General features: G+C 41.9%; 1 long non-coding RNA gene across 1 annotated transcript in view; it reads right to left on the bottom strand.

Annotated features, from left to right (window-relative positions):
* Positions 1-981: 981 nt before the first annotated feature.
* Positions 982-11,801, bottom strand: part of LOC145451094 (uncharacterized) — a 44,135-nt gene continuing 33,315 nt past the window's right edge. The window contains exon 2 of the long non-coding RNA XR_013918687.1: positions 982-1,260. This is a non-coding gene — a long non-coding RNA (uncharacterized LOC145451094). The remainder of the gene's footprint in view (positions 1,261-11,801) is intronic.

Genomic DNA, 11,801 nt, shown 5'->3' with positions numbered 1-11,801 from the left:
TAACTCATATCATCATAATAGTCGTCTGACATTGACTATCGTAGTGTGAAAACTCATTTTCATTGACAAATTTCCAATAACCTGCTGATACAAACATATTGCTGTTTAGAGACGTTTTGTTGGGGTTTGTGAAAATAATAAAAATATGGAGATAGTAACGTCAATCAGGGTGACTTCGTAATGTCTGTGAAACCTTCTCGATTTGAAGTTGTCAGTCTCATTAAATTAGTGAACAGTCGTTCGAAATAAAAATTTCCGAAGTATTTCCATAATTTGTCCCAATGCAATGCTTCTTGGAGGTACAGAACTTTAATTTACAATTGAATATTCATATTGAAATGAACCCGAATATTTTCGGCTGACACTCGTCTTAAATCGGACAATGATATACCTGCTCTTAAAGCTCGGCTATCAGATTTTGCGCATTCTTATTGCGGATGCCCTATCGACAAGGCTGATTTTTTATGAACAAGTAGTGTTTCATTGCTATCAAAGCATTACGCTCCAACCCTGAAATTCATATCACCAGTTATATTGGTATGCAGCCTTGTCTTGTTAATGTTCAATTATTCATGGTCGAAAATGTTTGCTCGTAAATATATATGTAAATCCGAACAGAACAAGTCATTTCATGACAGTCTTTCTCTGGTTGGAAAACTTGGATTGCATCCTTTGGAGCATAAAAATTGTCTATACTTTTAGATTAGGATTTCATTTTGACGGTAGAAACTCTCTGCGGGCCGATCAAAATGCCGTCGTGGGCAGAATCCGGCCAGCGGTCCGTATGTTGCCCGTCCCTGCGCTAGATGCTTGACGTGATATGTTCATAAAATATGAGTTTCGTCATTTTGGGGCCATAAATGTTTCGATCACACCAAAAGTATCGTCGGAAGCGTTATGCGGTAATATTGCATTAGCCTCCATCTATCTTTGCGGAAATGGTTTTCGGCACTCGTCGTTCATATTAAAACGAAGAGGCGGATTTTCAAGACACGACCACGTATACTTCAAGAAATACAGCAGCAAAATTAGCGTTGAAATAATAAAAGTCCACCAATTTATATATAAATAGTATGATGTTATCTTCAATAAAAATCATTATTTTACTGTTTATCACAAGCCTACAGTTCATATTTGCACAAGACAGATGAAGGTTGCACCATAATAGAGCTAAAATTGAACTAAAACATGAGGGGGTCCGCGATGGTCCGTGACGGTCAAAAGGGGTCCGCGAAGCCAAAAAGGTTGAGAACCACTGCTCTACATAACCGTGCATATGTTGATTCTCTATCAGCTGGTATATAGACGTGCGAATTCCTTGGTTCTCCATCAGCTATTTGTGAGCCGTCGTCGATGTGCTCGTAATAAAAACTGAGTACTTGTATTTGTGATGTATCAGACTGACAGGACAGATAGTTGATTTTATGGTATAAGATTAGTGAAGTTAGCCTATTGGGGGTCTCATCTATCTGTAGCTTCGGTAAATGAGGCGAGGAACTGTCCGTTATCTGCCTAAATAAACATGTGCCAATACTCTGATAGGGACAAAATAAGCATGTTTGGCAAGGAAGGAATTCGATATCACCCAAGCAGGATTGAAAACATTAGTTGAACACGACTTCAATGCTGTGACTTGGACTCGGAGTCGAGTCATAACACTATGACTCGGACTTGACCCTTTAAACGGTGACTTGGACTCGGACTCGACTCGTGATGAATTGAAAATGACTCGACTTGACTCGAGTCAAAACCACAAAAGTAAGATTGACTCGTGACTCGGAACCATGTGACTTGGTTACAACCTTGGGTACAGCTTACGGCTGACGAATTTTCCGCCTATATATTAGTGTTGTTGCTTGCACTTGGTTGAATCCGATGCATAGTGTGCCATCTACTCTCTCAAGAAATAGGCTACCGCAAGTTTGATACTCAAGCAACACACTCCTGTGCTGATTTGAGTAATTGCGAGTAGCATTATGTTTAACCGTTTCCCGCCGGCGTGGGTATTTTTACCCATTGCCGTTAGAGCAGTGGTTCTTAACCTTGCCCCCAGCGCCCCCCAGGGGGCGCTGGCGATCTTGAAGGGGGGCGGAAACGCTCAGGGGGCGATATGGTGGGCGCTGGGCTCAGGGGGGCGGTATGGGGGGCGCTGGAGAAAAATGGCTTCGCAGTAGATGATGTGGTGATAGGGCATATCCTTAATGAGTATTCAGAGCAAACTAACACCGGAAACTTCGTTACATATAGCCTTCAAAATGCATATAGGTTTAATTGTCCATGGGCGCCTAAATGACTGACACCGAATGTTCTTGTCTTGGCAATCTGAACCCCAGAAGACGAATTCCATCTGGCAGGGAAAAATTATATGTCAGTGAAGAAATACCAATCTGAAATCGTGTGCGTCTTTTAGTTTAGTACGATTGGTTGACAGGGATATTCCTGTTGGGCGATATCCGTGTTGAGCGATTCTATATTGTTGTGATATCGCAGACAGGGGGTCACGAAATAACATTATGCAACGAAGTCATACCAACGGGTTCGCCCGCCCGAATATGTTTAATTATTAGTAACGGGCCCTACAGTTTCCAAGAAACCTCACAATGTTCGCTTTAAGTTTTGATGAGTCTGCGCACACTCAACAACTCACTGCGCTGACCCTTGGACAACAGTGCGTAACGACTAAAAAAAGGTAATAACTCCGGATTTGTTGCGCGCAACGTAGATTTTCTGTGCGCAGAGACCGTGTCTGCACTGCGCACGTGCGCAGCTTAGAGGGAACATTGCACTTCACTCAGCTCTACCGGTAAATGTGTTTACGTGAGCAGAGAGAGGATAAAAATTGATCTCAAATTACATGCAATTCCCGATGATATTGACCAATTCAATCATTAATTAGTGAAATTTTTCGCACTTCGCGCGAATAGCTGCCTCAGTAAATAGACACCCAATGTAGATACCTATAATAGGCTATCAGCAAATAGCGGACAGCCTAATGGGGGTCAGGGAGTGAAGTCCCCCGTAAGTTTGGTTTATCACCCGATGGGGGCCCAGGACCAACGTTTTTTTTTTGGGGGGGGGGGGGTTGACGAAGTGCTGTTACGGCCCTGGTAACGAATAATTGTACCTGCGGGCACGCCCGAATATGTTTAATTATTAATAACGTGCCCTTTATTTTCCTATAAAACAGCTCACTCAGTGCTACTGGTAAATCTGATTACGTGGGCTGAGAGGATAAAAAGTTTATAGCGACTTATATATGTAATTACCACCTATTCATTCATGCATTATGGAAAATTTTCGTACCTAGGGCGACCAGGCCACACAAACTTTGCTGACCATCAAAATCACGATATGGGGTTCATGGGGGCGAAGCCCTCAGAAGTTCGGTTTATTACGCTATGGGTGCGCAAGGCAATCGTTTTTAGGGGGGGTTAACGAAGTGCTGTTACGACCCTACCTCTTACTCATTGTCTTTATTACATTCCTTACAATATGAAGTTGGGGGGGCGCTGGAGCACGATAATTTTTGAAAGGGGGCGCTGGAAGAAAAAAGGTTAAGAACCACTGCGTTAGAGGGAAGCGTACTGTATTAGAACCACTATATATCCCGTTCTAATCGTGCTAGGTCATTGCTGTTTGTTTCTGCGGATAGATATTGTTTGTGCGAGTTCATTGACACCACAATATTTGATATATATTATATCTAAGACGTCGAAATCGGATATCAAATACCGTAGATAAATATGTTGCAAAACACACTGTTTCGGCAACGTGCGCGTCATTGACCACCCTCACATAACGTACTGTATGTTTCGTTCTAGCCGTCTTAGAGCATAGTTGTTTCTTTCTGTGAAAAGCTAGTGTCCATACAAGTTCACACATATCTTCATATCTGATATTAGTTACATATAAGCTATTCAAAAACTATGTGATAGGTTGCGTGACAACAATATCCGCCGAAGCATCATTTCGCAGACGCGCGTTCCTCATGCCCGTTATATACACTATCGTACATTTGGTTTTATTCGTCATAACCACCTGTAGTTTGTTGCTATGAATAGGGATTGTCTGCTTCTGCTTTGTTTGCTAAAACAACTATACTAGTTAGTTCCACACCGCTCAAGGTTGCATTTGAAAATCGGGAAGCGAATTCCCGCAGACTACCGTACCAGCTTCGAGCAGATGGATGAATACCCGTCACATAACGTGATATATATCGTGTTCTAATTGCCATAGACCTTCATAGATTGTGTCTGTGGATTGTTGTTGCCTATATGATTCTAAATAACGGCTAATGGTCAAGTATAATTCGGAATACGCACAATATTATTCAGCGATTATACCTACACAAAAGCGTGAACCTGGATATACAAAGAGCTGTCGTACATCGATATATATCTTACGTTGTAGTCATGATAAGCATTGGCGGTTTGTCTCTTTCAATAAAACTAGTCAATCTCCACCTACAAGGCCAAAGTAAACAAAATTAGTTATGCCTAAGTCACCCCAAGGCCGCTTCTGAAAATCGCGAAGAGAATTGCTGCAGACTACCACGGTAGTGTCAAACGCAGGGACGAATATCCATAACATAAAGTGATATGTCCTGAATTCTGTTTGTAATAGACCATGGCCAGGCCATGAATAGACATTGTAAGATTGTTTCTGTGAAGGGTACATGCCCATAAGATTATATCTACATCAGACAACAGTTATTCGTCAAGTATATATCGTAATAACTGCAATACTACTCGGTGTGCATTACCCGCAAAATGTTGTATATATATATGACGGAAGTGCTACCAAATAACATCATAAACTTTACGTTGCAGTAATGATAAGCATTTGCAGTATATCATTGTGGTAAGGACTGTATAATCTCCGTCTAGGAATACGAAAATGACCGATTTAGGTTCACAACAGTTTCAGTTATAAGCCTTCGAAGTTACCATACGCGCGCATCACTCGCTATATGACTCACTCTCTCGGCGGCCTGCCGCGAGTTGACTAAAACGGTCGGTATTGTTTTGATTAGAAATTACCGCCTGCGAGACGTAAAGTGTCGACTCAGGGCTCTCTAGAACGATGAATACTGTGCCTATACAATACATAAGACTCTATCGTCATCGAATACCTATACTAAGCTACATAAGGTCCGCAATTTAGCATTTCTGTTTCCAACCAACGTTTTCTCGGCTTGATCTTGATATACGTAATCAGACACGGCGTCGATGTTGATTTGAGTGGCGCACATTTCGAATCGACTGTTACCTCGTTCACGGTATTCGAATCCCAGGAAGGTACCATTTTTCGATTTTGAAAAATGAAGTAAAATTTTTCGAAAATGGCAGCCGGTGCCAATCGGTTAACTGGCAGTGTTGGGATCAAATCACTACCTTCGAGTCATTTCGAGTCATTGCACATTTTGACTCGAGTCAAGTCAAGTCAGTCGATTTTCAAAGGTGACTCGAGTCAAGTCAAGTCACGCGATTTTTGGCGTTGACTCGAGTCAAGTCAAGTCACAATTCAAGTCAAGTTGCCTTTTCGAAGTATGAGGCAAACGTCATTGCATTTTGCTAGCTGTCTGAAATACAGATTGAGTAGTCAACTGGTCATTGATTTTGAACGAATGAGTAGGGCTGGGCAAAATCGAGTACCTGAGTGATCCGATTCGGAATCACGTAAAATGGTTCGAGTCGAGCCGAGTAATCGAGTATCACTCATTATGACGTCACAGTAGAATATTATTTGTCAAAGTTCAAATAGGTAGCCTACCTTTTAAGCGACCACAAAGAATATAATGCCTGTTATCCATCATATTAAGGATACTTTGTTATTTTTTTCGACCATACCGATTTCATTGCACTTGGTGACAATATTGTGGGATGATCATGACTTCGGAAATGTGCTATTTCCAGTAATGTTCGTTCCTTTGCACTTCATGTTTCGTATGCTACGATACGGTCAACCAAGGTTTCAAGGCTTCAACAGTGAAATTGGCGTTAACTCGTTGATCATTGATAAACTCCTCGTTGATAAATCAACTTTCAGTGGTGAGGAGCGTATAATTTCAGTACTCGAAAAAATCGTCTTTTACTACTCGACTCGAATCATTGAAATTAATACTCGATTCAGATTCGAGTGCTCGAATCATTGTGCCCAGCCCTACGAATGAGTTAAATATACACCAATACACGCAAGAAGGCGCTGTATCGCTCACACATACATAGAACTGCTAAACCTCAGTTTATAGTTACCAGCCAAGATGGAGAATAGATGATCGAAAATAATGATCACTATGTACTACGCGAAATGGGAAAGAAGATGAAGACGTGATTTCGTTGCACATGTTGATATGACGAGCACGAGCCGAGAAATTCCATCCCATCCTCGCTATGAATCGGATGAGCAAATACTTGTACTTTCGTGATAGTTTTTTAATCGGGGCGATTCATCAGAAAATCGTGACTCGTGTCAGACTGACGTCGAGTCATGACTTGAGTCTTTACAACCCTGCTACTTAATACTACTAGTACGTATACTGTATAACGCTTCAAGTTTTGGAAGGACGAAAGTAGCGTTGGGTTAAGGCCCTAAGGTGCAGCTAGACTCGCAAAATTTTCAAATTGCGATATTTTATAAACAGACAATCCTAGATTCTCGAAAATTGGTGTGTAAGCTGTTCATACCCAACTTCATATACTGTATAAATTTCAGCATTTCACAATAATTCCTTGGGCCCAAATTGGGGGGAGATTGGTGAATCGGATGGGTAGCACGGGGAAACGCCTGTCTCATCGATGGATGCTGAGAGATTCTAACCAAAGCTTCATAAAGTGTCGTGAGGTCTATAACCACCTGCTGAACTGCTTGAAACTAACGAATTTTCGAAAAAATTACCAAAATATTTGTTTGGTACCTGCACGGTGCCGAATTTTCAATTTTTTTTCATAAAATTCAGATCATAAGTAACATAGTAACCACACCTAAACTCCTATAGCAAAAACAATAAGTTCAGCAGGTAGAACCGTCTTACTGCTTGTACTGAGCCAAGTTTGATCAGGATTGAAGGTTTTCTGATATCAAAATTTTCTGTCACCGTGACATAATATTACGAAAAACTAGAAATGGGAGAAAATCAACTTTGAAAATTGAAAAATATTTTGGTGAAAAAGTAAAGCAGGTATTTGAAATTTGTTGCTTTTAAATGCTGCAGGCATGCTTTAATTAGCATATAGCCAAATTTGAAATTTGAAGACGATTGAATGTGCCTAAATGCAAAATAAGTCGTATAAAGTATGATTGATTTGACGATTTTTTGGGTCAAGTGTAGAATACGGCCAGTGATCCCCATGACCATCACCGATCATTGTTTCACAACACCAACAAATGCTTCCCATGAACACGTCCAAATAAATTGCTATTTTTTGCCTGTGGCGTGACGGATATTAGGGTTGTCGGAGGGGGGTATTAGGGTTGGGGGAGCAGGGATGCTGGGAATATTAGGGTTGCCGGAGGTGGGACATTAGGGTTGCCGGAGGTGGGATATTAGGGTTGGGGGAGGCGGGATATTAGGGTTGGGGGAGGTGGGATATTAGGGTTGCCGGAGGTGGGATATTAGGGTTGCCGGAGGTGGGATATTAGGGTTGCCGGAGGTGGGATATTAGGGTTGCTGGAGGTTGGATATTAGGGTTGCCGGAGGTGGGATATTAGGGTTGGGGAGGGGATATTAGGGTTAGGAGATCTATATCCATCACCTTAATCTTGGGATGGCCTAACCCCAACCCCTCCGGCTACCCTAACATACCCCTAACCCTAATATCCCTCCCTCCACCTCCACCAACCCTAATATCCCTAACACTAATATTCCATCTCTGGCAACCCTAATATCCCACCTCCGGCAACCCTAATATCCCACCTCCGGCAACCCTAATATCCCACCTCCCCCAACCCTAATATCCCGCCTCCCCCAACCCTAATATCCCACCTCCGGCAACCCTAATGTCCCACCTCCGGCAACCCTAATATCCCACCTCCGGCAACCCTATTATCCGTCTCTCCACAGGCAAAATTTGCCGTGTTCATGTGAAGCACTATGAGTTTTGACATGTTCATGTGAAACATTGATCGGTGATGGTCATGGGGATCACTTTCTCGAAGTGGCCGTATTGTACACTTGACCCGATTTTTTCTCAAAACTGCTATACCATATTCGAAAAATTTGCAAACCTTGAAATAAACATCAGTTAGATGTTGTGAAATGGAACAACATGTCAAAAATATTGTGACATTGTCAAAATACCCATTTCAGTTGGTATGAGTCAAGATACTACACACATATTCCCCCCCAACATCTTTCAAACATACAATTTTTAGCATCAATTTCATCATAACACTGCGACACTAATTTGAGTTGCATAACCCTTAAGCATATTCTGTGCAGTTCCAATATCCTTTGCCGGATGAGCAACAGTCAGGCAATTCACAGTGTTGAGAACAACTGCATCAAAAATGTAGAAATTGCGAGGAAAAACGATTACGCCGAATTCGAACCATCATTATCAGATGTTGAAGGCGGTGAAAGTTCCAATCTTCTTCAAAAGATTTCTTCGATTGTTCAGCTCAGGTTCTTTTCTACGATGGTTTTATCTTTCCCTATGCCAAATTACTTCGTAGTGTATGTCTTTGTCCTAATCGTCAATTAAGCGATTAGCTAATAGCTATCAACAATATACCAATGCAATCTTGAAAAATATACAATACGATAAACAACACCCATAATATCAACAGCTTTCAACTCTTCCCAGGTAAGCAATAGGCTGCTGGCCGCTGGGCTGCTGAGGAGGGTTGGTTCGATTATGTTCACAATAAGAGCAATTCTGTTCACAATAAGAGCAGTCTCATGTTCACAATAAGAGCAGTCATGTTCACAATAAGAGCAGTCTCATGTTCACAATAAGAGCAGTCGTTGTATTCACAATAACATCAGTCGCAACACCACCATATCCCCCGGACACGATATCCGATGAGTGGCAACATAGTCCGAACACAACCCAGACATGATGTCCGAACACCCCCAGACATGATGTCCGAGTGTCAACGCAGTTCGAACACACTCCTGACATGATGCCCGAACACCCCCAGACACGATGTCCTAGTGTCAACGCAGTACGAACACACCCCAGACACGATGTCCGAACGCCCCTTCCCCAGACACATCCCAGACATGATGTCCGAATACCCCCAGACATCCTCCAGACACGATGTCCGAACTCGCCACGCCCCAGACATGATGTCCGAGTGTCAACGCAGTCCGAAGACACCCCAAACATGATTTTATGAACACACCCTAGACTTGATATTTGAACACAGGCCGGGGCATGATGTCCGAACACGATTTCCGATTGGCAACGCAGTGCGGACATACCTCAGTCATGATATCCAAACACCCCCAGACATGATGTCCAGAGTGTCAATGCAGTCCGAAGATACCCCAGACATGATAATACAATAAGTACAGCCATGTTCACAATAAGAACAGTTTCATGTTCACAATAAGAGCAGTCATGTTCACAATAAGAACAGTCTCATGTTCACAATAAGAGCAGTCATGTTCACAATAAGAACAGTCTCATGTTCACAATAAGAGCAGTCATGTTCACAATAAGAACAGTCTCAGGTTCACAATAAGAACAGTCATGTTCACAATAATATTCACAATACACATACCAGACATGGTGTGTCTGAATAAGACACGATGTCCGAGAGTAAACGCTGTCCGAAACTCCGAACACACCCAGACATGATGACCAAAAACTGACAAATTTTTACATGAAAAAAACTACATTTTAACGAAATCTGGCACGATGAGGAATTCCGGAGGTTACATCACGCATCATGGTAGAAATAATTCAAAATTTTCGTAGTGCAACGCAGTGTTGGGATCAAGTCACTACCTTCGAGTCATTTCGAGTTATTGCACATTTAGAGTCATCGAGTCAAGTCAATCTATTTTCGAAGGTGACTTGACTCGAGTCAAGTCAAGGCACTCGATTTTCGAATTCAATTTCAATAAGATAAGAGGTTTGGTTAAGGTAAGAATAGAGAACAGAAATAGACATTTCGCTACTAAATTACTTCATAATGTACAATTATGCATATTTGAAGAGCTTCTTGGAGGTACAGAACTTCAATATACAATGAAATAGTATATTCATAATGAAATGAACCCGAATATTTTCGGCTGACACTCGTCAGGGGTAGTCGTCAGCAGCTCGTAGAGAATTGGAAAGAACATTGTATATCAACAATCGTATCACAAAATATTACGTCACCAGCATGAAATTTCGAATGAGAGAGCGTTCAATGTACTATTTTTAGGTGGTACACGAATTCCTTTTGTTGACAGAGTTTTGGTTGGTGTATTTTGATAAAAGTTGATTATGCATATAGTTTACTACAGCGTAAGCTGCAAGCTTCGATCACTTCGTTTGCGGTCGATTTATTTGTGAGAGAACAATGGAGGCTCAGTAAAACGCACGCGATCATTGAATGATTGGTCGCTCTCACGGGTGACACCATCGTTTCGCGAACAATTCGACCATATGCAAGATACAGTGATTTTTATCGACATCGATTTATGACTTGAAATTGACTCGTGAATTTTGCTTCGAGTCACGAGTCAATCCACATTTCTGATACGCCGAGTCAAGTCAAGTCAAGTCAAGTCATTTTAAGCAAAGTATGACTCGAGTCAAGTCAAGTCATACGAAAAAGGTGACTCGAGTCAATCCAACACTGGTGCAGCGAGGGATACGTTCCTACATTCTCGGGTAGAAAATTCTGTCCTTACTAAGTAGCTTATGAAGAATGGAGACAGAACGTTTAACAGCAGCAGTTGTTGACGGAAGGCACTGAAGTTGTGCGTATACACTGCTGGTGACAAACTGCAAACTGGCGAAACGAGAGAGAAAAAGAGCCAGACACCATTGTTGCGTCCCAATGCCAATCTCCGTAACAATGAAAAATTCGAGGCTGATTGTGGGAGTTCCAGGGCCACGAGCGGAATAAAATTTATATTTTCGTAATCAGTGGAGAGTCAGCTTTCGATTGATACCCGTTTTACCAAATTTAATGCTCGGCAAGCCGGTCAAAAAGCACTGTCAAATTGCCTGTAGCCAAATGGAAATTGTGACGTGATACAATTTTACTGAGGCGTGAGATCTGCCTGTGTCGACACCATATAGGACACTATGGTTTACCTATAGGCTTCTCCTCGGCACCTCATCCGCGTTAGCGGTGTCTTACAGAAAGCCTAGAGGTGGACCGTACGGAAAATAATGAAGAATATCGACCTGGTGTAAATGACCATAGTAGTCGGGAAACACCATGAATACCACAAAACAAACAAACAAACAAACCGGGGTGGTATGTCACGAGATTTTATGACATCAGTGCATCGACTGCTACTAATTTGTCAATCAGTGTTTCAACACAATCGGTTAAAACATTTGACTTTTGATTCACTGCTTGTCGCCACTATAGCAACATAACTAATATGTGTCGTATATCAACCCACCGCCACCATGCACTCAATATATGAACAGAATAATTAAGTAGGGAGGATACGAACCCTTGAGAAGTTCTGGTTTATGTGAACGCGAGCTCGAAGAAACGGTGAATTCCTCGTCGGAGGTTTTCTGGGCTCCTCATCCCCCGACGACAAAAAAGACCAGAAACAGACAAGATGATGGTACTCGAAAGAAAAAATGCGAATGGAAAGAGCAAGAAGGATCGTCTCTAAA

Source organism: Botryllus schlosseri, chromosome 11 (assembly GCF_051294905.1).
Source record: "Botryllus schlosseri isolate E-star chromosome 11, Bs_hap1, whole genome shotgun sequence".
Taxonomy (NCBI): domain Eukaryota; kingdom Metazoa; phylum Chordata; class Ascidiacea; order Stolidobranchia; family Styelidae; genus Botryllus; species Botryllus schlosseri.
This window is presented reverse-complemented; position numbering and strand designations above follow the sequence as displayed.